The sequence below is a fragment of the Triturus cristatus genome, chromosome 11 (assembly GCF_964204655.1).
Source record: "Triturus cristatus chromosome 11, aTriCri1.1, whole genome shotgun sequence".
Classification (NCBI taxonomy): domain Eukaryota; kingdom Metazoa; phylum Chordata; class Amphibia; order Caudata; family Salamandridae; genus Triturus; species Triturus cristatus.
In genome coordinates this window covers 236,480,667-236,507,802 of record NC_140594.1, presented here as the reverse complement: position 1 = coordinate 236,507,802, position 27,136 = coordinate 236,480,667, and the positions used below count along the sequence as shown (strand labels likewise).

General features: G+C 46.4%; 1 long non-coding RNA gene across 1 annotated transcript in view; it reads left to right on the top strand.

Moving 5' to 3' along the window:
* The first annotated feature begins 465 nt into the window (after positions 1–465).
* LOC146783959 (uncharacterized) overlaps positions 466–27,136 on the top strand; it is a 71,682-nt gene continuing 45,011 nt past the window's right edge. The window contains exons 1-2 of the long non-coding RNA XR_014970601.1: positions 466–498; positions 5,642–5,747. This is a non-coding gene — a long non-coding RNA (uncharacterized LOC146783959). The remainder of the gene's footprint in view (positions 499–5,641; positions 5,748–27,136) is intronic.

Genomic DNA, 27,136 nt, shown 5'->3' with positions numbered 1-27,136 from the left:
CTTATTCACACGTCGTGCTGAGCAGGAAAGTCTGCTAAGAAATGTTACAAAAGTGTTTGCTCTGCACATAATAAAATTATTTCTGTCAAGCCCTCCAAACCAATTTGTTCATATAAGAAATTTACACTTTTTCTTGTCAATCATTTCCCTTTGGGAAAAAGTACATCTCATGCACGAATGAGAATTGTTGGTTTACAGACAGATGCAAAATGAGTAATGTTCCAGACTGAAGTGTCCATCAAAGAGAAAAAGCAATGACTAGGTAACTTTCAAAAGTACACATTATTAAAGTGCCTGTGATATTTGCAAAGTACTCTAAATGAAGTGTATTTTTTCATGGAAATTGCAACATGTGTTATGAAAAGATTTATTGGGTGCGTCTATCTCCCAGGTTATCCCGACATTGTCCTGACTGCGAACCGATTGTTTTCAGTTTCTTGCAAAATTCTAGGATAGAGGTGGAAGATCAAATGCGTTATTCCAGGCTTTGCGAGCAAGGTAAGAAAAGGCGTGCTCTCTCCGCAACTTAAAGACGGGCAAGATATTAGAATAGAGTCAGGGTCAAACTGGGACAAAAAGAGGCCGGGGCACAAAAATAAATGTGGACCCCATTAGCATATCAGAAAGCTAAAAACAGTTCACACATTTGCAATTGGGGCAGTTTTGAACTTGTAACGAGACACTGTAAACATGTTTTGCAAAGCATTGGAGGCTGCATTCACAGTGGCGTAGCTGTCCCTATGGCCGCCCATGGCGGTCTCTGCGTTTGCCGCACCGCAGCCAATGCAGAGAAGAGCTGTTCATTCATTTGTGCTTACTGGATGCAATGTTTGGGGCAATATTGAGGAAAACAACAGTAAATACTACGCCACCAGACCATAAAATAAACAGGCAAACAGCCAAATTAAATAGCGCAAACACTAACTAGGCAGGCGACCCCTCTGGCACTGGCCCTTTCGAACCTGAATGCAGACCCGTCACTTGACAGACATTTGGAGTCCATAATCATCTGGTATTCAATGTTTGTGTACCAACCCACCCCAGCAGGCATTAAGACTGTCCATCAAAAGAATTTGACAAGGCAGAATTGTCCAAAAGAAAACATGCCTGGTCCATAATAGGGGAGCTCAAACCTACATCAGAGGCCCCTTATTTTCCAAGCACTTATGCACTTTTTTGGAAGAAAAGGTTTATGGCACTGAGGATGGGTGAATGGCCCTTTCTAATACATCTGCCAGCATGGTGCCGCTCAAGCGACGACACCAAGTGCAGGGGGTGTGGGCCCCACTCAGAATCAAATGAGCGCGTGGTGTGTGTCCGCCCCGCCTTTCTTAATGATAGAAGGATCTTGCTGCAGGACGAATGGATTAAACATGGAGCCCGATAATGCCCGCAAGCCATCATAGCAGCAATGAATCCTGAAAACACTATGCTCAACATCACGTTTACTAAATTCGTCTTTAAAACGGCAAAAAAGCTCAGAACTGAAGGACTGCAAGTATCAGCGCCGTAACTTGTACATCCACGAACATACTTGGTCTTCCGTGTTCTCTATTCCACTCTGAGGCACTTACCGATGCTGCTCCCGTTCATTTTTTCTGAAAGTCAGTGGCTGGGTTGTATATTTAAAAATAAGGACATTACGCTCCAATTTATTTTAGTAACATTTTTCCACATTTTTTAAAATATCTTGTATTAATGTTTACCTTTTAATAGTTTTAGCCTTTTTTTCTTTTGTATTTAAGATGAATTGTGTTGCCTTCTCTTTTTATCATAATTGTCCTGATTTTAAGTAATCAAACGATAAATTCAATTTACTTGAGTATAATTATTACACATTAGGTCCTAGGGGCAACCATAGCTCCAACTATTCATACAGGGCTCCATTCTCCATTCCAATTGTAATCTACTGTCAGGCTCCCCCCTGCCACACGTTCTATGCATCATCACAAACTCTCAACAACCACACTCAAAATTCCACTGCATGTATGCAGGGCCAATTTATTCAGAAACACTACACTACATTATCTCCTTATTTTAGCCACAGGACAGAACAGTAAAACCAAGTAACCACAAACCCAGTTTCTTTGAACTAAAGAAAACATCATTATATTATCCACTTTCATTGCACACTAGACAATTGTCAAACATGCCAAACCTATATACAAGCATTCAAAATAGCAAGTCGAAATGTTTGCCATCTCCTCTCCATTTCCCAGAAGAACAACACGTCAACAAAGGAACAAGACACTGACAATGCACAGTCATGCATACATCAGTGCAGCGCACTACTCCACAGCACCAAACATTAAAACTTGTCAGGTGCAAAACCAACATAAGAAAGTGACAGACATTGGCAGCTCCTGAATGTTACACCCTGAACCCACTTCCTGTTGAACCTGAGCCCTCATCAGACAGAACGCCGTCCATACGCAATGATGACAGACCTCGGTATGCATACGCTACATTTAGAAAGGAGAAAACAAAAAAAACAACAATAATGCACTCTGATTCCGGTAAGACTTATATATTGCATGCTGCGATGCTGTGTTCAGAGGACAGAACCTTTCCGTCCTATGCACACGTACGAAAAAACAGCAGAGGGATTTCCTTTTTTTTTTATTTTTCAGCCTTGGGAGCAGGGAAAGAGCTTCCCCTGCCGCCCGAGGCTTTTAAAACATGTTTTTAGTGTAATGACAATCTCTCCCTGTCATTACGTTGAAAGTGAAATGAGCCAATTGGGAAAATAGGGGCAGTTTTCGGTGGGAAAATGCGCTGCGTCCATGTTGCATTTTGGGCCGTTTTCTGTTGCGTGCACTAGGTCTACCACACAAGTGAGATACCATTTGTATCGGGAGACTTGGGGGAATGCCAGGTGGAAGAAAGTTTGTGTCTTCCTGCAGTTTCCAAAAATTCTATCACAGATATATGATGAAAATGTGTTTTTTAGTCAAAGTTTGAGGTTTGCAGGGGATTCTGGGTAATACAATGTGGTGAGAGCCATGCAAGTCAGCCCACCGTGGATAGCCATTGGTATTTAGTTTAAAAAAATATGCAGAGTGGCTAGGATTCCCTAGGTGAAGGTTGAGCTAGGGTCCAAAATCTAAGGGCACAAGGGAAGCTTTTCCTGCTTGGCCAGGTTCAGTAGCTCTGACTTGGGGTGGGGGACCTCTGGTCTGGTGCATGGCAGAGTGCCTGGGAAGGGGGCCCACAGGCCTGGGGAGGGCCCCCCATTGTGCAGCCAAGTCCAGGAGCTCTGATCAGGACCCAGAGCCCCAATGAGCATGTGGGGAGGCTTCCCCTGCTTGTCTGGGTTCTGAAGCTCTGACCGGGGACCCTGTGGGTGTTGGGTTGGGGGTCCCCTGTCCTGGGCTCCGTCCTCTGGCCTGCCGCATGACAGAGTGCCCAGGATGGGGGCCTAGGGGCATGGGGAGGCCTCCCCAGTGTGGCTGGGCCCAGGATTTCTGACTGAGCCCCGCCGGTCCCGGGGGCACGCACTCCCAAGCACCCACAGTCCGCCCTCTGGCCTGACGCACTGCCAAGTGCCCAGAATGGGGGACCATTGAGGCTTCCCCTGCTTGGCTGGGTTCAGAAGCTCTGACTGAGGTCCTGGCAGGCCCTGGAGGGGGGCCTCCATCCTGGGCTCTGTACTCCTGCGGCCACATAAACAATCCCCCTGGACGGGGTCCCACAGATCCGGGGAGGCCTCCCCTGCGTGGCTGGGTCCTGGAGCTCTGAACAGGCCCTGGGGCCCGTGGGCCCTGCCAGACCCTCAGGCGTGTGCTCCCGCCCCAGGCTCCATCTTCCAAGGGCCTGAGACAGGGGTCCATCAGGCCAGTAAAGACCTCCCGATTCACCTGCATGTTAAGCTGCCGCCTGTCTCCCGGTTGGAGGTATTGAGGAGCACCTCACAGCCCCATGCCTAAGGCCCAGCTGGAGCTTCAGGCACCCAGGACGCAGAGTCCCTGTCCCCTCCAAGGACAAGCAGAAACCCTTCCATTAAGGCACAGCACAAATAGATGGCCGTCCTTCAAGCTTAGCCATCTAGTCATGCGCAATGCTTTCCAATGGTGCGACCAGATGGCCGGGCTGCCCTGGAAGTCCCAAGGAGGGCTCATTTGCTTCCTCGAGCCCAGGCAGGTCTCCAGGAGGTGGGGTGCTTTGTTCCTTCTGTCCCCTCTGTTACATGGTGTGCATGGATTACAAGGAAAACAGATAGCCATCTTCCAGATTACTAGCGACAGGGTATTCCAGACCCATTTGTGGTCCAGCGGTTTTCTGCCGGATAACACCTGGTATTGGGTTGGCCTACTGGAGCCCCCAGGGGCCCGAGTCCATGCCTTCCTCCCAGCCCTGCCTGATGTGCCTTTCCTCTGAACTCTGGGCCTCCCAGCCCTGTCAGATGGACCTTTCCTCTGAGCCTGCCTTCCATGAGAGCAGGTAGGGATGCAAAGCCCACATCCTCACACAGGGTAGCCTACCAGGGGAGGCCCGAGCCAGCAGTGTAAACGCCGATTGATCTGGCACACTTATCCATTTAGGGATGGACTGCTTGGCCAGTCTCAGCTGTTGTTTCAATGGATACGTCATCCCGGCTGCCCTGCAAGTTCCGATGAGGGGCTCATTTGCTTCCTGAAGCCAGGCAGAGCTCAAGGAGGTCAGGTGTGATTGCACCAGTGGTACCCTCTGTCACTTTGTGTGCACAGATTACAAGAAAGGGCGGTAGCCTTCCTCCAGATTATTAGGGAAAGGGTACTCTGGATACCCTTGCTGTCCAGAGGTTCTCCGCCAGTTGTTGTCAGGGCCCGGGCTGGCCCGCCTGGTCCTCCTAGGGCCTGGGTCCATGCCTGCCTTCCTGCCCTGTCAGATGGGCCTTTCCTCTGAGCCTGCCTTCCCCAACATTATTTTCTACTAGGTATAATATTGCTTTTTAGGTCTTCCCTACACAGCGCATGCGGTGCATAGGAGGACACCTTTAGGAATCGATTTGCCTTTTCTGCCAAAAACGTGCACGCATTGCATTGCTTTCAATGCCAATGTGTGCACGTCTGGCGATTCCCTTGCGGGAGCGAGCTTTGACACCATATGTTTGTAATTAACTTGCAAACATATGGTGCCCCTGCTCGCTCCCGCAAGGGAAACAGGCGCAGGCCCCCTCCTCTCTCCTCTCTCCTCTCTCCTCTCCCCCTGCTGCCTCCTCCTCTAAGCCCCGTTCATACCACCAGCCCCCGTTAGCAGCACACGCATGCTCCTCGGCACTTCAAGCAGGTGAATGAGTCCTCCGCTTCCTGGTGCTTTCTCCTGGTCTCTCCCCCTCTCCCCTGCCGTCCTCCGGACCCCCCTAGCTGGACTCTGCCTCTTGGCGCTACAATCTTCAGGTTCTGCACGTCTTCCCGTGCTCCCTACTTCCCGCTCCTGTGACAGGTCCGGGGATGCGGAGGGCTGCTGGGAAGACAAAAGTGGCACTGACAGACCACGCGCCGCAGCTGCAAACGTCTCTCTTGAAGTTTGGCATGCTGGTGATTTCTGATTGCGTGGCCGCGCGCTGCCTCTCGGAGAGGAAGCAGCCTGCAGGAGGCCGGCAGTGGAGGGACACTGCCTGTAACCCCAGTGTTAATGCCGTTGTGTGCTTTTCCTGTAGCTTGCACTTGAGATGGCGCCCCTGCTCTGGACCTGAGCCCCCCAGCGGCCGAGAGCGCGTGCCTGATGACAGGCCAGGTGTGCGGAGCTACCATTTTATTCAACAGGTAAGACATGCATGTCACAGAGTCTCCTCTGCTTGTGTGGGGAACAGGGGCACGGGTCTAGTACACATGGAGGCACGAGCCGGCAGGTAAATGGTGGAGGCCTGATGTGGTGGTGGTGAAGGATACCCCAAAGCACTGCCCTCTGCTTCACCCCACCAACACTAAACCCGGAGTGTTGCATTCTGTCTTGTTTGTTGGGCTCTGTGCATAAACAAATGGCCTGTTACTGGTGAATACATATTCGAGAAACTGCATAATCTTAAACATTTAAACTCACCAAATCGGGTGAAATAAGGGTTTTTTCTTTTTGAAGGGTGAACCCTTTAATATCAATTATCGGGATTAACACTTTTGTGGTGGGTGATTAATTTAAGAGGGTTGTCAGAGATAACGTCACCCGGTGAAGGAGGGAGAACATGCAGACACACAGAGAGACGGGACATGTAAAAAACAAGTTGTAGTCTCATGGCAAATTGCTATTAAAGTAACCAGAGTCTTAATCTGAGCACGGATCCCGGCTTTCCCCGTCAACTAAATTGTGTGATCCTGGTCACACAACTGCATCACACTGTATTCGCGTGCCTGTTGTGTTTGAGAACTCTAAGAAATCAGCATTTACACCCCAAATAAGCAGGGCCGCTGAAATGATGTGATCGTACATTTATTTACGTATTCCTACAGAGTACATTCAGCTCAAAAGGCATCGGCGTGCTGTGCAATAGACAACACAAAGCATAGCGTTGTTATACATCATCAATGTAAGGAGCCATGTAACTAGAATCAATTATGTGCATCTAAGACTAAGCCTTAAAACCACAGCTCGACACACGAGGAGGGAGGGGGATACAAGACACAAGAAATCAGGAGGTGGGAAATAAACTGTATTAGGCAGTAACAAATTAGACACGAGAGTATGATTAGCCTAACGATAGTGAAGAGGAGAGCAAAAAAGAGAATACTTATAGCTAGAGAGAACAACCACTACTCCGGATATAGTTTGAACAAGAACTTTTTTTCAGTTTTTTTTTTTAACCAAAATTGAGTTACTGTTCTGAAGGCCTCGCATCAACTGGGAGACCGCTCCAGAGTGTAGGTGCTACACCTGAAAATAATTTCTTTGCTGATTTTTACGATTGTGATGTCACAGCATTTTCCACATTTGCCACATAATCTAGCTTCTGCAGAGTTTGCATATTTTAACACAAAAAGAATCTCTAGCTCAAACGTATCGAAAGTTACTGAAAACGTAGCAACTTCTGTTGCCCTGCAGTGGTTGGCCCTTAGCTTCACAGTGGGAGGTCACCTTTCAGTTACAGATTGCTGCATTTAAGTGTTAACTTGAGGTGAACCATTGCCTAGACATTATTATTATCTAAAACAAAATGCAACACAGTGAAATAATACTGCCTTCAAGCCTGACCCATGATGGTAAGATTATAGTTTTATGAAGCACATTTTCTTCAGTGTTTCTAAAATGAACAAAACCTCATATTAGTCACCCGGCCATGCCATAATTTACAATTGACTCAGTCGCAGAGTGAGCTTTTGAAAATGGTTCAACCACCTGTCTGCCTTAGTACATATAAGGCTTTAGAACATAATCTGCTGTGAGCCAAGGTGTACTCTACAGGCTTTCTATAATGTAATTTTCTTTATTAAATATCACTACCAGATATTATTATAGGTGTCTACAGGCTCAAGTCGTACTTTAATTAGGGCCCAATTAAATGAAATTCTTTTGCCCCCAATTTGTAAGATTTGTGTTTTTTTGGTACTGATTATGAGAATGTTATGTTTGTATTAAATACGTTTCGAGTGATCAGTGCCTCTAAAGGGCAGTAATAGTACTGTCTAAAATTAGCAAATCATCTGCATAAAGAAAAACTTTGACTAAAAAAGGGGTATTACCCAGATCAGTGAGAGTTGGCGCTTTGGATCAAAAAATAAAATACAGAATGTTTGCTGGACATGGGTCACGAGGACAACCAGATTTAATAGTGGAAGCAATCAACAGAGGCATCAGTTAAAATTAAACGGCAAATAGCGCATATTTTATCATGGAAAAATATTAAAGGTAATTACGTAGGTCTTGAATGGTACAATCAAATTGGAATAGCAAATGGGCGTGAGGAAGGAATTGGCAGTTTTAAAGATCGCTTTGGCCGAGCTGTGGGAGGTACATTATGAGTATCTGGAAGTTCTGACAGTTTTTTAAATATTTTGTAAGCTTTGTATGAAAGTTTTACTTGTAGCTTGATAATCATGCCTCCAGAGTTGTTCAAGAGCCTGACAATTTCTAACAAGCAATGGCATAGCCAATAGGTCTCACCTTTAGGACCTTATAAGTGTTTAGCCATGCAACGGTTGATGTTGTTGCACCAAGGATATTGTGCTGCATAACTAAATACTTATAAGGTCCCAAAAGCGAGACCTATTGGCTATGCCAATGCTTGTTTGAATTTATTAACATCTACTAACCCTTGTCAAATTTTCTACTCATCGTTGGAACATCATTTACTAAAGCAATAAGTGGTACCTCAATATTTCTATCTACCCCTATAGTTTCAATATTCTGTTTAAAATCTAAAGGTGAATACACAATTCTTCCTTTTAGTCCTTTCTGGAGCTCATTTGGAGTTGTCTAACCAAAGTTCATATTTTGGAGTGGTCTACAGCTAACATCCTGAAATGATGAAAGGTACTTCTGCAAACTTTCTTTGAAAGACCTGCCTATGAACGTCCCTGTAAATTACTGTATTTCCTCACTTTTGTAATTTTCTGTTTGATACTTCTGCGTGGAAAATCACGTATACATTTTAAAAATAAATAATGATGAAGACTGCAAATAGTATTATAGTTCCATTTGTATACTGAGGCCTGTGTACGCCTTCCTGGCACCTCTTCAGCTATGACTTCCTCTACATTCTGAGGAACCATCTCCTCTTATGCATCAGGAGTACCATCTTTTACTTTATAACATTGACCAGCTAAAATCAAGTGCATGCACTATTGATTTATCTTGCAAATAGCTTTCTTCATTAAAGTATGGTTCTGTACTAGAGGTACGCTTCCATTCACCTTTAAAAATTTTGCAAAAATGTGTTCTATTAATATGCCTTTTTCTAACGGTCCTTTTCTTCATACACAACACTGTTTTGTCTAGTGTCCTCATTCTATTCAATATCAATATAAATACTTTCCTCTACAGAGCAAATGTTTTCTCAACAACACTCTCTTTTTAAAAAAAATATTTCTAATTTTTATTGTTGTTTTCTTAAGAAAAGGCATAAGCAAAACAAAGACACGAAAAAGGATTTCATGTATACATATGGAAAATTCACAAATAATATACAATTCATTATACTTCTTAAGCAAGTCTGAGAAAGTAAAAGAGACGGCACAGAAAAAGAAAAAGAGAAAAAAGAGAAGCCAGAATGGACATAAACTACACATTTGGCACATTTACAAGACCCCAATCGAGCAACCAGCGTACATTCTACACCAGGGAGAGCAAATGACTCCATATTCCAAATAATTACAAACTGTATACTAAGAGTCTTGGCAATATAACTTTTCGGCAGGGCGATATTTACACATATTTAGAAATGTATGTTACATAATATTTCAACATTATTCAATCCAGTTTTACTGTAGCCATTTTGTTATAGGAGCCCAGACCTTCTGTTTCCTCTCCCGCCTCCTTCCCCCTTTCAGCCGATAAACAGAAAATTCAATATTATATATGGCTAGGAGCCTAGAGAGCCAATTGCAGAAAGTGGGGGGATCGGGGCTGATCCACTGGGATGTGCTACAAAGTCGAGCTATAGCCACTGAGATGAACAAAAACCCGATGGTAGTTTGAGATCTATTCATGCTTCCATCGACCCCCAGGATTACCAAATCTGCAGTTATTATTAATGGGATCCCCAAAACCTTAGTCAAAACAAATGTAATATTCTGAACAAATTGCGCTAAACTGGGGCAAGAGAAAAATATATGAACAGTGTCAGCTGACGCGGTCCCACATCTATTACATATTCCCTCCCGTATCCCTCCCCATTTTGCCATTTTTGCCGGAGTATAATAAAGGTAAAAAATGGACATGAAGTGCTGACTCCTTAGACTTCCAGTTATTAAGATCTGGTTGGCTAAAATAAGCAAATCCTCAATATTTATCCCCTCCTTCCCAAATTTCCTATCCCATTTATTATTCTGAATAGATATATCATCCGGGAGAGCCTCCAATAAATGTTGATAAACTCCCCTTATACGAGTTTCACTGCATATTAGTTCTACTAATCAAAGCTTTCCAAGGTTTAAAGATAGGCCTGGCATCTTACTTCCTAAAAAGCTACGGATCTGTAGATACTTAAAAAAGTCTTGGTTGTCCAAACCAAACTTTTCTTGTAAAAACACAAAAAGAAGCCATGTGACCTTTGTGACCTAAATCACCCAAGGTACTAATTCCAACATTTCGGCATCTGAATGTGGTTTGATCTTGAAAAATTGGTGGCAGAATCCCACAGGCCGATAATGGCGTATACCCATTAATATTAGGTATCTTTAGTCTAGACCGTATCTTTCTCCAGACCAAGTAAGCTGCCTTAATTGTTTTAAATCTGGTCTTTTTTATAATAACTAGGTTCTAAGATCTTAACCAAGCAATGCTTGGCTTTGTCCCCCATCCCTATTTCATAGATAGTTTGTCTAACCGCCTCCGAGCTTTCAGCTTTGTCCCCCACTAAAAGTACTCCCACATGTTGCAGCATGTATGCCCAATAGTACAGCAAGAAATTGGGGATATCCCAACCCCCCCCCGCAGTCTTGGAAGAGTCAGCCACGTGGCCGCTCTCCTTGCTCTATGATATCCCCACAAAAAGCTAAAGCACATCCTTTCAATCTTAGAAAAACAAGTAGCAGTGAATTCTAGGGGAATGGTCCTAAACAAATACAAAAAAATTGAAAATACCTCCATTTTAATAACATTGCTGTGCCCACACATGGATAGATGCAAATGGTCTAGTCTCTCCAATGTATGACCAACTGTATCAATCATAGATCCTATGTTTATACCCGGGATTTGATCCACTTCTGCTGTGATCTTGACCCCCAGATATGTTACTTCAGGGACTATTGGCAGGTCCACAAAAGACTCAGTGCCAGAATACAGAATCTGAGTCTTATCGGTGTTTAATTTGTACCCTGAGAAAATACCAAATCGTTCAGCCATATCTTTCACAGCTGGATAAGCAGTGATAATGTCAGAAGTGAGTATCGCAATGTCGTCAGCGTAGGCCAATGTCTTATATTCTGTATCATTGACCTTCACTGGCTTGATATTCCTACATTGTTCTAACTTATTAAGAAAAGGATCAATGTACAGTGAAAATAAAAGAGGAGAGCACGGGCACCCCTGCCGAGTGCCTCTGCTTATGCTGAATGATTTGGATTCCTGTCCTGATATGCGAATCCCAGCCTCCGGCAATTGATACAGAGCTTGGATCGCCTGGATAAACTTAACACCCATCCCCTTCCACCGCAGTACAGGCCATAGGAACCGCCAGGAGACCCTGTCGAATGCTTTCTCAGCGTCCAACTGGAGCGCCCATGCCCTGAGCCCAGTCAAGTAGAGCAATAAATCTTCTGACATGATCAGTCGTGGCCCTTCTAGGGATAAACCCATGCTGCCAAATAGAAACCAAAGGTTTAATAACCTTGCCTAATCTGGAAGCTAATATTTTTTAATAAATCTTGCTGTCCGCATTGATGAGTGGGTTAGGTCTATAAGAGGATGGGTTGAGTTCTGGCTTGCCTTTCTTTTTGAATACTACTATAGTAGTCCTTCACCAGGAATCAGGGATTCGTCCCCTTTGTGCTGACTGAAGTAAAGATGTTAGATCTAGCTACAGTGAATTCCGGAATGATCTAAAGAATTCCAATGGAATCCCGTCCGAACCCACGGCCTTGCCGGAGGCTAAAGAAGTTATAGCTATTTCAATCTCTTCCCATGTGATCGGGGTCGCAAGGGCCATATTTTGATCAGATGTGATCTCCATTGTTTGGAGGTCCTTAAAAAACTCCTCAGGGGATTCCTCCCGATTGAAAGCTGTTTCCTCAGCTACTCCCTCAATATAAAGCTGGGAATGAAAATTCTGAAATACGTTCAGGACCCCTGTTGGAGAGTCCTGAATCTGGCCTGTCTGGTCTTGAATTCTGCAAATTCTGTTTGAGACCTCCCTCTGTTGTAAGCGTTTAGCCAGGACCCTGCCCATGTTTTCTCCGAGTTCGTAAACTTTAGTTCTATATTGCACAAACTTAATAGCGTGCTCTTCCCCAAAATGCTGATGTATTATAGCATTGATGATAGTAAATAGCTGTTGGCATTCTACTATATTTTGACCTCCACATATTTTCTTTATAAGGTCTGTCTCAGCCAACCTAAGCTGTTCCATCCAGTCCCTCATCTTTTCCTTAGCGGCCTTCCGGTGGTAGCTAGAGATGTTAAGAGTCTCACCGCGCACGGCCGCCTTCAACGCATCCCATACTATAATTTCTGAAGCCGTGTTCCTGTTAAAGTTAAAAAAACTATACTATCCACTTGGTCATATGCTCACAGTATGCTTGGTCCAGCAATAACTTCCGTTCAAACGTCCATGGCCTCAGTGTTTCTACAAAGCCTCTAAGTGGCAGCTCCAAGACTATTGGGTTATGGTCTGAAATAACCCTAGAGGGGATCTCGACACTTACTCCCTCAGCCATTTGACATGATATAAAGAAGTAGTCAAGACGGACCAATTTATTATGAGGGGACACATAAAAAGTGTACCCCGAGTCCGCTCATCTATGTCTGTACCAGACATCGACCAGCCCATGCTCCCTGACTAATCCCCGTAGAGCCTTGAAGGTCCTATTTTTCCGTTCTTGGTATGGAAAATCACTAGAAAGATTAAAATTACTGTCCAAATGGATATTAAAATCTCTGCAAAAGATCAGCGGATGTGGCCATGCGGAAAGTTCTATACTTAGGTAATTCAGAACTTCTGGATCATCCAAATTTGACCCATATATAGAACAGACTGAAAAAAGGACACCATTAACTATAAATTCTATAATCACCCACCGTCCCAAACGGTCCTCCTTTACTCTTTTACAAATCCCTAAACCGCGCCTTGCCAGAATAGCCATGCCCCTGATTGCAGTACCCTGATGCGTGTATGTATCACAATCTTTGTTTAATATTATGACTGTGTTTCTTTAAGTTGCTTGTCCTCAGTCGCATGCCTCTGCATGCGACATGAAATGATTTCAATGATGTTCCATATTCCACGAGTAGAAGTTTGTGGTGGAAATGCTGTTAAGAATTATTACTACCTGGACTTGGAAGATGCATGTACCTGTTTGACCGTGCTGCCAATAAAGGACTACAATTTAATCCCTGAATGGATAATTATTCTTAATAGTATGCCAACAGATCGAGGCCAAGTTCCTTCAACCATCCACTTTTACTGCATGGTATATGGGTCTCTTGCAAACATAGCAAGTCAATTTGCATAAATTGTACACACTTGGCCAATAAGCCTCTTTTTCTCCTGTCATTCAGACCACAGGTATTCCAAGAGCATATAGATATTCCACTCCTTCTACCCACCATTTTTGAAAGCACCATATTCTTCATCAGACTTTAACAAATAATATCTATAAGAATTAAAAGCTATACCAATATTTGCTCGTTTCTTTTGATACCAAGTGCCATGACAACATATAGAAAACAACAACATTACAACCAAACCCCAGCCCCTCCCCCCTCCTCCCACCCCTCACCAGCCCTCAACCCCAAACCCCTGTCCACTACCCCCAACCTCCCACACCAGCCCCGCCAGCCCTGAGTTAGCCGGCCCCCCCACCCCTCTACCCACCTTGAGAGGCAACAGGACCAAAGGTCCACCTGTGATGGAGAGTTGGGTTCCTCCCCTCTCCCCTGGAACACTCCCACCCACTAGGCAAAAGGAAGGGGAAAAAAAAGAATATGCCAACTCAAAAAAATAACACAGAGCAAGGCCCAGCTCTAATAACGACACTACAGCTAATCCCCATAATAGTCAGCACATTCCTTCAAAGAAAAAAAGAAGATATTCGCTTTACCTTTCTGACATTGAGTGCAAAAACTCTTTTGCCTGTTATTTCAGAAGCACAAAATCGGGTCTGACCTTGAAATATCACTTTTAATTTGGCAGGGTTTAACAGAAAGACTGGTGCCCCTTTTGCCTGGAATGTTGGAATCAGTTGACGAAGTTGCCACCTTCTCTCCACTGTTACTTGGCAAAAGTCGGGCCTTACAAAAAATTCAAACCCCTTCCCTGCCCTTTCCTATCTGGCCTAGCCAGATCATAGACTGCCTCCCATGCTAAGAAATTATTGAACCAAATCAAAATAGCTTGAGGCTTATCCATAGCTTGACTAGTTTTCTGCCGTTGTTTGAAAGGGAACCGGTGGGCTCTCTGCAACTCAATTTGCCAATTCCACTACTTCAGTTCCGGAAATGCTTCCGAGAAAAGATCTGCCACAAACTGACGAGTATCTGTACCCTCTTTACCCTCCGGGACACCTAGGATCCCTAGATTGTTCCTCCTTGACCGATTCTCTAAATCGGTTAGCTTCCAAATTGTGTCTTCTTTCTGAGCCTGAAGTGCATCAGTGAGACCCTTTTGTACTGCAAGTTCGTCCTCCAACAAGGAAATTCTACCTTCGGCCTCCCCAATCCTAATTGCGAAGTCTGAGCATGTCTTAGCCACCCTTCGAATGGAGTTCTGTAGTTTACGACAGGCACCCTGGGTCTGCGAACTCTCCACCTGGGTCTCCTCCCGATGGTCCATAATAATTTGATACATAGTGGCCAGCGTGATCTCAGCAGGGATGCCCTGACTCGACCTTAGGGCACCTGCGGCCACCCCTACAGTATTGCCTTAAGTGTCATTTGACTGAGGAGTGCAAGAATAGTCCCAAACCATTAAGCCAGTTGAACCAGTAGCCTCACTTAATAAAAGATCCCCTTGTGCCCTTTGTTCACTAGGTTTCCGCACTGTTTCAGAGACAAGCATGTCTCCCAGCTCCCCCTCGCCGAAGCACCAGCCACTGGCATTGCTATCATCGTCCGCCCAGTCTTTCCCTGGATTTTCATCCTCTGATGATAGGGAGGGGTCGGACATAGAATAGAATTTATCTCCTGCTTCCCCCTCCTTTCCAAGCTCTGTGGAATCTTCACCTTGAGGGGCCGACTGATCTATTGTGTCTGTGACAGTATTTGGAGTGAAAGTATTTCCGACCACCAAGTCCAACAACCCAATTTCCTGATTATCAACTCGAGGAGCTACATTTCCCATAAGGCTACTTTCTTGTAAAATGCCACCGATCCCAAATTCAGCTACTGGTGGTCCTGCACTTACATCCAAGATCTCATGGCTTGAAACGGGATCAATATAGATGATGTCCTCATATGAGCCCCCCTGTGCCTTCTTCTTGCTGTTTTTATCCTCCATCCCCTTTCCATTACTAACATGCTTCCCCAAGCTCGTTTTAGCCATCGCAGATGGAGGTGCAGTACCTGAGCTAGGTGCCTCTCTCGATCCAGCAGGGAGTCCAGACAAACTTGCTGAAAGCTCCTTTATGCCTTTCTCACCCCTGACTGAGGGAACCATCTGCCGCCCCCGCATCGGGGCCCCTTTAGGTGATGCCTCGGCAGATCCACCAGCGGAGCCATTTCCGACAGACCCCGCCGCTGATCGGTGTCCTCCGCCGCCTCCATTACCTACATCCACCTCACCCTTACTGGGGCTGCCAGACACCAGCAGTGGGCCACGGGTCCTAGCACCCCTTGGGACTGTCTTCGGCGCCATCGCGAAAGTAAGTCGGGCAAATGTCCTTGAAAATAGCGTGATACACAGGGGTCCCGTATAAACAGCATGGGAAAACACATGGGTCTTCGACCACAGCAATGCCAAGCGCCAAAACATGCCACAGAATCCATAGATTTAATCTCTTTCGTAAAGAATATCAGATTTTTCAGCCAGATTTCAGCCAGATAGGAATAGTGGGTAGAATTATCCAGGAGAGCACCTGAACGCCAGCTCACTCGGCCGAGAGCACGGCCGCAATCTTGCCCACGGTTATTTTCTTCATTCACAACACTGTTTTGTCTAGTGTCCTCATTCTATTCAATATCAATATAAATACTTTCCTCTACAGAGCAAATGTTTTCTCAACAACACTGTCAATATCTTCCTTTTGCTTTACTGCGGAAAATTTCTTCTTACACTTGTTGATCCTTTTCAGCAAATGTTGTATTACTGTAGTCTGAATCATTTTAGATCTAAACTCCTTAAACTGCTTCTGTCTCCATGACAAAGTCCCTGATTTCCTAGAACATGTCCTACCTTCAGAAGCACAAACTCCTTGCTTTTTTCCACTTGGTGTGTACATTTCATTTTTAGAAAAGACCCTGATCACATTTTGCATTTTACAACATATTTTGGGAGAAACTGCTTAGTGGAGAAGGAGTGAGTGTGGGCTGTGTCCCAAGGTGCCTGAACCCCAGTTTCAGGGCCTGGAGGGTTCCCTAAGGGAACACTAGGTTGGAGGCCTAGGCTGTACTAGTAGGCCTAGTGTCAGCGCTGAGCTGCCATATTGGCAGAGCGAATCCCAATGTGGGGATTCCCGATGTGGCTGGCAGAGAAGCAGGAGCCCACCCCGCATGCTGGTGCCTTGTTAGTCTAGCGGGAACCCATCCCACATACAGGTGACGTGGTTTATGGAGAGGGTGTCCACCCCGCATGGTGGGTGCATCTGCAGCAGAGCGGGAGCCCACCCCCCACTGCCACTACGGAGGGGAGCGGGAGCCTACCCCGCACTGTAGTGAGCTGAGAGGAAAGCGGGTGCCCACCCCACATTGGTGTTTGTCGAAAGGCGGGAGCCTACCCCGCATTTCTGTGCTTAAATTAAGGCGGGAGCCCACCCTGCATTTCCCCGGAGAACAGGAGTGCCGCACCTCTCATGTGTCGCGGACGACAGGCAAGCAGCCTGACTGTGGGCGAAGTCTAAGCAATGGACGAAGGCCGGAAGTCAGCACCGGCTGGAGCGGGGCTCCCGTGAGGAGAGGGAGAGCCCCCTGTGTCGCATGGTGACCGGCAAGAGGAAAAGCAGATGAAGGTCTGAGAAGGGCCCCCAACCACAGTGCCTGCACCGGAGTGATGGTCTTGCAGACGGAGAAGCAGTCACTAAAGGGAGAGCGGAGCCAGCGAGAGGTAGGAATTCTTCCGGCTCCCGGGTGTTACAGCCAACGGCTGTGAGGAGAACTGCTCAGCCCCCAGGAAATGGTGAATGGGGCTAAGCTTCCTTACAGTAAGCTCTGGTTACCGTGAGGGTGGGAGCAGCATTCATTTTTGAACCAGGGCGGGAGGCTCCTGTTGGGCATTCCCAGCATTTGCGCAGCTGCACCCCAGAGTCGTGGGCAGCTGCCTTCGTACCTGCTCAGGGGCATTCGAGTTCAGCAGCGGGAGCCAGGAACAGCCTAGTAGGATTCAGCAGCACCGGGTCGGTCTCCAAGGAAGGAGACAGGGGCGAGTTGCGACCCCCCCCTTTTTTTATTCTGTTGGCACTGCGAGTCGAGCCCAGGACAGGGCCCCGCTGGGGAATATTGGCTTGGGGGACCGTGCCCCTGTGGCGGAGGTACTATAGGTCCCTGTCGCCGCTGAGGAGTAGGCCTAAGGAGGGTCTGATGTACAGCACTGCTGCTCCTGATGCTTATGCATAGTGTAATGCCAAGTAAGTTCCTGATGTTCATGCCGCATGAGATGGGCACTGTGGCAGGTATTACTGAGGTGCAGCACTAATGTGATTGTGCATACTGTGTTTAACCCTAATGTGACTGCCTAAGGTGATTTATGCCTGACGTAATGTGTAAGCCAAATGTCACACTGTGTTTATGATGGTGATTTATTGCATAATGTGTTTATGCTGGTGATTTATGGCCTAATGTGGTTTATTTGCTACTAGTACTTTCTAAAGGTTCTGACAGTGGCCCAATTGGCCCTGTCCTGTTTATATAATCCCCTGTAAATATTGCGCAGTGCCAGTTGGCACAGTGTATATGTGTGATTATAATTCTAATGTGTTTTGGATAATACAAAGGCTATTTTTATATAACCTTGGGTGGAGTTTCTTTTGGGGTGTGCCTAGTGTGTTGCGGCTGTGTGTGTCTGTTGTGCAAGCGCTTTACACATTGCCTCTGGGATAAGCCTGACAGCTCATGCCAAGCTACCAAGGGGATGAGCAGGGGTTATCTTCAGCATGTAACTCCCTTGCCCTGACAAGAGTGGTGGTTTCTGCCTGGCTTTGACGCATGCCCTAGCTAACCATAAATCCCATTTCGAACATTGGTTGTCAGAGGTGAGGATAGGACTTGCGTTTGCGCAATACCACAGCGAGAACTGGTTGCACTACAAGCTCTGCATTTAGATAATCACATGTTTGGGGAATATTTTTCCTGATTTTGTTTTCTCGTAAAAGTGTCATTTCGTTTGAATTGTGTTCTCCTGTTGCACTATGAGTTGTGCATCTTGCCATGTTGGGGTTAGTCTATAATGACGATAACCGTTCGGAGTACACCCGGGAGGAGTTAGAGGAATTCTGCAGACAGAGGGGGATACCAATAGTGGGTAACATCCTCAGTAAACTGTTCCTTTGCAGGGGAGAACCCTTAGAGCCCTGGGTGGACCTTTCAGATTATCCCTCTGCATACCTAAGTAGTGGTTTTGAGGGAGGGCCTGAGAAGTCGGAAGAAGAGGAAGGAAATGACAGGGCAGGGACGCCATTAGATAGTGAAGACCCCATAGATAGGGAGTGACTTTCTAGGTCCAGTGCCAGGGGTAGTGCCCCGTCCCTTAACCTGTCCCCAGAGGAGTGGGTAGATAGGAAAGAAAGGGAGCATCAGCTGGCTTTGGACACGCTCCAGTCGGAGTATGCCAAGAAGATAGCGCAGGTGGGTTTGGAGAAGAAAAAGGCCTTGTTGGCCCTGGAGTTGAGTCTCAAGGCATTGGACCATGAAGAGAAGAAGCTAGAGACTGAGAAGGTCTTAGCACAGGAGAGGATGGCGGAGGCAGCAAGGGCCTTCTCCAGAGAAAAACTAGCTCTGGAGGGTAGGTTAGACCCTGAGTGCAGTTTTAGTTGTCTGGATTCACCAGTAAGGGTGGGGTCCAGTGGTGGCAGCAATATGGAGTGCAGTGCAGGAAGTCCCACTCCCAGATCCCAGAGTGTGGTACCTAGTTCCCAGGAAGAGGGTGTTGCACCTGAAGGGTATAGGTTGAGGTCCAGGGGCAGTAGGAAACTGTCTCAACAGTCTTGTGGGGAGTTTGTGGATGAATGTTGTGATGCACTGAGAGGTTGGGTGATGAGTAGCATGGCAAATGATTTTGAAGGGCTGTTAAATCTGGCATCAGAGAGCACATGTTCAGAAATTGTTTTCCGGAGCTATGCCAACACCTGTTGGAGTGTGAGTTCTGTGATCCCAGGGAGCTTGCACGGAAGGCAGACCTCTGGCTGTGTGACGGAGGATCTGAAGAGGCATTGGGGAGTGATCCCAAAAGGAGTGGCTCTGGTATCTTCCGGTCCTGTGTGGTGGGAGAGGTTCAGAGTAGCCCGGCTAGGTCCCGGTGTAGTGAGAGGGGTGTAGGGGCCCACATTCTGTCTCAGTGGAGAAGGAGTGAGTGTGGGCTGTGTCCGAAGGTGCCCGAAACCCAGTCTCAGGGCCTGGAGTGTTCCCTACAACATCAGGTTGGGGACCTAGGCTGTACTAGTAGGCCATTTGAGGGGGATCTCCTAGTGTCAGGAGAACCTGGAGCATCTGTAAACGGAGCTCCAGTGGTTCTAGTGTCTGGAAGTTAAGGGTGCAGACGTCTAGATTGAGGGGTGAGAGGGGGATGTGTTTTTCCAGTGGGAGAACCAGTGGGTCAGGGGTCAGACAGAAGGGCTGTGTCTCCTAGAAGTGACCATGGTGAAACCACTTCTGTCCTGGGGGATCTTTGCGCACTGTCAGATGGACAGGGGTTGGGAGATCTGCGCCAGGCAGACTGTCACATGACACATGAGTCATAGGTTACCCTCGGGGGGATACTGTGTGAGTCCCCAGAAGTCCTGGTGTGCCAGGCAAGTGCTCAGCCCCAAGGTTGGGAGGCCAGGTTCAGGTTCTGACTGACCTGGAGGGAAGGATGACTGTAAGCAGTGTCCTGACCGGTTTCTCTTCCATCAGCATCACTCCAGGTGAGAGGGTGTAGAACTCTGGAAGGGGGTACAGAGGGAGGGATCCCCCGCCTCTGACCTCAGTACAACCTGAGAGTTTAAACCCTAGGTTGGGAGACCAGTTGCTGGAGAGAGGTCCTGAACTAGTGGGAGAGTTGTGTTCTGAGGGTGCCTCTCCAGGGAGGAGAGTACGGAACCCTAAAAGGAGAGGTAGGGGGAGGAGAGCCTCGCCTGTGACTTATGATCAGCCTGAGGGTGCGGACCCTAGCTTGGAGGATCAGTGGCAGTTTAGAACAGCACTGATGAGAGGAAGAGTGGAGAATGGTTACTATATGCCAGGGGTTACTGTCCCCCACTCTGTGAGATGGCAAGGACCGGAGATATATGGATGGCCGAGTGCCTGGTCCTGGCCGAGGACAACTAGAGAGTACCAGTGGGGTAGCTTAGTTGGTCCTGGGAGCTTTGACAGAGGGAACCACATCGGTTCAGAATGGCGTAGAACTGAAGTGTGCCCCTGCAATTGCAGGCCCGCGTCCGTGTTCTATCGCCCAAGGCAGGGAAGCCCATCTAGGTGGTGATTGGTCTACCCTACGTTTTGGCTGGAAGGGGGTTGTGTTGGACTTGGCCCTTTTTGCAGGGTCATCCCTGAACTTTTTGCTTTCCTCCTAGCCTTTTTTCTGACATGGTGTTAGTGGTTTTAGGACTCTGGGCACTTTAGCACTGCTGTCTAGTGTAGAGTGTGTGTGTTCTCTGTGTTAAATATGGTAAGGATTGGTCTGCACCTGTTTGGCATATTTAATTTACCTGCAAGTCCCTTGTAAAGTGGTATCTCAGATACCCGGGGCTGGCAAATTAAATGCTACTGGTGGGCTTGCAGCGCTGATTGCGCCACCCATCAGAGTAGCCTTTCAAACCTATCCCAGGCCTCTGCCATTGCAGGGCCTGTGCGCGCAGTGTTACTGCCGCTGTGATGTGGCACCTAAAGTGTTTGCCATGTCTCTGACCCCCCTTTTATTACATGTCAGTCACCCCTAAGGTAGGCCCTAGCTAGCCCTATGGGCAAGGTGTATTGTAGGTAAAAGGTAGGACATGTGCCTTAAGTGTGTGACATGTCCTGCTAGCGACAAACCACCATTTTGGATTCTCACTGCTGTGAGGCTGCCCTCTCTTAGGAATACATTGGGGATTCCCTGATAAGTGTTTCATTGGTAATTCCTGATATGAGAGGAGCAGCGTGATCAAGTTTAGTATGGTTGGAATAGTAATAATAAATGCTACGCAATGGTGTGCGCAGATTTATTATCACTATTTTATATATATATATATATATCTATATATATATGAAGTCCAGTACCCTCTCAATAAAAAGGGTTCGACACAGCCAGGGTACGTCTCGCAAAGGGTTTTATTCTCTACCAAATACAAATCAGAGTCCAAAGGAAAAAAGAGAACCTCTAGGCAGATGCATTTCAGCTTTCATCAGCTTTCCTCAGTGCCGGTTCATCAATGAGTGATTTTCACCTGGGGTCTATTTAGATGTTGCTACCGCCACTCCCATCGAGTAGAAGACTCTCCCCCAGCTCACTTTTAAAGGTGTAATACCTCTCTTTGTAGGCTCCGCCATACCCAAGACCGCTGCAGTGCGCTGTGCCACATCCGACAGGATAGCCCGTTCAGTGACCGGCTTTTCGAACACCCAGTGGAGTCCCAACACATCGCTGGCTGACGCGCAGCACTGTCGCCACAACAGACGGTCCCAGTCGTTCAAAAGTTTACAAGGTGAGGCCCTTTGCGAGTCCCTCCGCAGTTAATACTGCTGCCTCCCTCCCCTATGCTTTCGTAGACACACAGTGGTTGTTGGCTGCAAGGGGGGGCGCCGCGATGTATTTCCATACCAAAGTCCAATTTTGCTGTCGAACTCGCGGTGCACCAGACCGGGAGGGCGTGTCGTAAAACAGTGACAGCGTTACTGTTTGAAACATGAAGTCCAGTACCCTCTCAATAAAAAGGGTTCGACACTGCCAGGGTACGTCTCGCAAAGGGTTTTATTCTCTACCAAATACAAAGCAGAGTCCAAAGGAAAAAAGAGAACCTCTAGGCAGATGCATTTCAGCTTTCATCAGCTTTCCTCAGTGCCGGTTCATCAATGAGTGATTTTCACCTGGGGTCTATTTAGATGTTGCTACCGCCACTCCCATCGAGTAGAAGACTCTCCCCCAGCTCACTTTTAAAGGTGTAATACCTCTCTTTGTAGGCTCCGCCATACCCAAGACCGCTGCAGTGCGCTGTGCCACATCCGACAGGATAGCCCGTTCAGTGACCGGCTTTTCGAACACCCAGTGGAGTCCCAACACATCGCTGGCTGACGCGCAGCACTGTCGCCACAACAGACGGTCCCAGTCGTTCAAAAGTTTACAAGGTGAGGCCCTTTGCGAGTCCCTCCGCAGTTAATACTGCTGCCTCCCTCCCCTATGCTTTCGTAGACACACAGTGGTTGTTGGCTGCAAGGGGGGGCGCCGCGATGTATTTCCATACCAAAGTCCAATTTTGCTGTCGAACTCGCGGTGCACCAGACCGGGAGGGCGTGTCGTAAAACAGTGACAGCGTTACTGTTTGAAACATGAAGTCCAGTACCCTCTCAATAAAAAGGGTTCGACACAGCCAGGGTACGTCTCGCAAAGGGTTTTATTCTCTACCAAATACAAAGCAGAGTCCAAAGGAAAAAAGAGAACCTCTAGGCAGATGCATTTCACCTTTCATCAGCTTTCCTCAGTGCCGGTTCATCAATGAGTGATTTTCACCTGGGGTCTATTTAGATGTTGCTACCGCCACTCCCATCGAGTAGAAGACTCTCCCCCAGCTCACTTTTAAAGGTGTAATACCTCTCTTTGTAGGCTCCGCCATACCCAAGACCGCTGCAGTGCGCTGTGCCACATCCGACAGGATAGCCCGTTCAGTGACCGGCTTTTCGAACACCCAGTGGAGTCCCAGCACATCGCTGGCTGACGCGCAGCACTGTCGCCACAACAGACGGTCCCAGTCGTTCAAAAGTTTACAAGGTGAGGCCCTTTGCGAGTCCCTCCGCAGTTAATACTGCTGCCTCCCTCCCCTATGCTTTCGTAGACACACAGTGGTTGTTGGCTGCAAGGGGGGGCGCCGCAATGTATTTCCGTACCAAAGTCCAATTTTGCTGTCGAACTCGCGGTGCACCAGACCGGGAGGGCGTGTCGTAAAACAGTGACAGCGTTACTGTTTGAAACATGAAGTCCAGTACCCTCTCAATAAAAAGGGTTCGACACAGCCAGGGTACGTCTCGCAAAGGGTTTTATTCTCTACCAAATACAAAGCAGAGTCCAAAGGAAAAAAGAGAACCTCTAGGCAGATGCATTTCACCTTTCATCAGCTTTCCTCAGTGCCGGTTCATCAATGAGTGATTTTCACCTGGGGTCTATTTAGATGTTGCTACCGCCACTCCCATCGAGTAGAAGACTCTCCCCCAGCTCACTTTTAAAGGTGTAATACCTCTCTTTGTAGGCTCCGCCATACCCAAGACCGCTGCAGTGCGCTGTGCCACATCCGACAGGATAGCCCGTTATGTGACCGGCTTTTCGAACACCCAGTGGAGTCCCAGCACATCGCTGGCTGACGCGCAGCACTGTCGCCACAACAGACGGTCCCAGTCGTTCAAAAGTTTACAAGGTGAGGCCCTTTGCGAGTCCCTCCGCAGTTAATACTGCTGCCTCCCTCCCCTATGCTTTCGTAGACACACAGTGGTTGTTGGCTGCAAGGGGGGGCGCCGCAATGTATTTCCGTACCAATATTATATATATATATTGACTGTATACAATTAGAAACATATCCCACATAGCCAATTACGCATGTATTACTTTATATCACAACCTAGTGTTAAACAGTGACATATTTACAGTATCAGATCAAATGTGATCCTTTCAATTTTACTTGCTAGGGTCCCTTTTAACGACTTCATTTTGAAAACTGTCTCATTCAACCTCAGCCTTCTCCAGCCTTCTCCTGTGTGCTACTGCTCTATCCTTGAAAATGGTTAGAGTGTGGATTGTGGGTTATAGCTTTGTGTTCTGGGCTAGAGAGTATGCTAGTAAGAGTGGCATTGAGAGGGACCTGGGTTTGCCTAATGTGAATATTAGTTAGTTTGTCCAGAGAGGAGTAAAGTGGCAGCAATTGCTTCCATTGGTTAAAAGCATTATGGATTACCAACATCCAAACCTCATGATTGTACACTGTGGTGGCAATGACCTGGACACATTGACTGGGGTAGGACTGAAAATCCTAATGAAGGATACCTTTGAATAATTAATGTAACTATTCCCTCATGATACCTTGGTGTTCTCTAACATATGCCTGAGGCAAAAATTAAAGTGGTCATCTGAATTTTGTCCACAGATAAAGAAAGCCAGAAAAAATTATTAAAAAAACAGTTTCAGCATTCATCAGAGACCATAACATGGGCTCTACCTACATTAATACCCTGCGCTTCAACATGCATGGAATATACAGGAGAGATGGTGTTAATTTCACAAACTCTGAATCCGCTTGCATATGTAGTCATCCTATACGCACTCAGAGCCACCCTATTTCACAAAGCATTGATAATTTTAGCTGTAAATCCTTTTTTTAAAACATTCCTCAAATCCGCTGGTCCATCCCGGATCTGCAAACGAAAAGCACACATTCAATACAACAGAGTAAATTTATTATTTTTCGTAGAGGGTTCCAAATGGGTCTCACAGTCGTTATAATAGAATCGTAATGGCTATTAGTTTAGGTGCATAAGTATCTCTATGCATATTGTAGTGGCTGTAACAGTGTCTGTATGAGTACATCAATGGGTGTGAGACTCTCTGCATCGGTATGTGAGTGGCTGTGAAAGTGTCTGTATGGGTGTAAGTGTGGATGTGAGAGTCTCAGTATGGGTTTGTTAATGGGTGTAACAGTGTCTGTAGAATATCTGAATGGATGTGACAGTGTCTGTATGGGTGTAAGAGTATCTGTATAGGTATAAGTACGGGTGTGAGAATCTCTGTATGGGTTTGTAAATGGGTGTGACAGTCTCTGTATGGGTGTAACAGCGGGTGTGAGAGCGTCTGTATGCCTTTGTGAGTGGGTGTGAGTATCTGTGTGGGCATCACAATGTCTGTATAGGTTATATCGCTGGGTGTGAGAGTCTCTCTATAGTTTTCTGAATGGGTGTGAAACTGTCTGTATGGTTTTGTGAATGGGTTTAATAGTGTCTGCATGAGTGTAAGAGTGGGCGTGAGAGGGTCTATATGGGTATGTGACTGGGTGTGATAGTATCTGTATGGATGTAAATATGGGTGAGAGAGTTTCTGTATGGGTTTGTGAATGGGTGTAACAGAGCCTGTATAGGTATATGAGTCTGTATGGTTAAAAAGGTGGGTGTGGCAGTGTCTGTATGGGCTTGAGAATGGATGTAACAGCATCTATATGGGTGTCTGAGTGTCTGTATGGCTTTGTGAGTGGATGTGTGAGTATTTGTAAGGGTATGTCAGTGGGTGTGATAGTGTCTGTATAGGTGTAACTCAGGGTGTCAGAGTCTCTATAGTTTTCTGAATGGGTATGACACTGTATGGGTCTTTGAATGGGTGTAACAGTGTCTGCATAGGTGTAAGAGTGGATGCAAGAGAGTCTGTATCTATAGGATATCTGAATCGGTGTGGCAGTGTCTGTATGAATATGTGAGTGAGTGTAAGAGTGCCTGTATAGGTGTATGAATGTGTGTGACAGTCTCTGTATGGGTTTGAGATTGGGTGTGAAAGCGTCTATATGGGTTTGTGAATGGGTGTAATGGTGTTTGCATGGGTGTAAGAGTGGGTATCAGAGTATCTATATGGGTATGTGTGTGTGTATGTGTGTTTGTATAGGTGTAACTGTGGGGGTGAGAGTGTCTGTATAAGTATGTGAGTGGGTGCGACAATATCTGTATGGGTATGTGAGTGGGTGTGAAAGTAAGAGTGAGTTGTTTTTTTTTTATCTGCGCTAGATCCACAGATAACCTGCAGAGTTACACGGGAGACTGTGCTGAGCCCTGCGAGTGATCCGCAGATCTCGTGAGTGGGCAAAAAAAAAAATGTTCTGACCCCAGGACACATGCTTGCCATCTTTTATAAAATGCACAAGGGGTCAGGAAACCTCTCACTTGACCCCTTCATTCACTATGCAAACAACTTTACAGCCCCAGGGACTTTTTCCTGAGAAACAACATTTTCGTGACGGTGCCGCCAACAAATCCGAACTTTGCTTTGGTGGGTAGATCCACAGATTCCTCTTGGGCAGATCTGCATCTCTATATACACAATTTTCTTTTTCGGTTAATATCTCTAAAAGCACTGAACAGATTCACCAAATCACAAAAAGAGTGATCTACGAAAGAAAACCTACCTTACTGCCAAATGTAATTCCGTCCAGCGGTTTAAGCTGGAGTCGTGTTCAAAACTTCTATGGATATTAACATGAGGAATTTCCCCATGAGCAAAGTCTATGACACCATGGCAGTAGCAAGATCCTGAACAGATTATACAAATAGTGCATATCTGAGTATCTGTAAAAATATATTGAGTAAACTACAGACCATTTTAAGTGTGGCGGCATTTGCAATTAATTAAATGAAATTGTAATAACATATTACTCCTGCTCAGTAAGTACTACAGTGGTTTCTAGCTGCAGAATGCTTCAGTTTTAAATCATGATACATTTTCACACTTCAATGCTCCATTGTGGATTTACATTCTTACTGCACAGATACTACCATTATAAGTGCTGCGATTGGACCGAAAATCAATTCTTGTTATTCTCAGCTACACTATAGCAAAATAGCCCGGCGATCTTTCTCTGCCCTATTGTGGTGCCAAAATGTAGAGTTGAGACAAACTCTACTAAGACCTGAGGCCTGCCTTGTGTGCAGAGAAAAGCTGAAAATGCTTTGATTTCAGAAAGATTATTAGCATAACAGTGATCTGCCCAGTGCTTAGTTTGTGAAAGAATAAATGCTAGTCCCAAAGACTCACTAAGAAGACCAATGTCTGCAGGCTGAAAACCAAGGC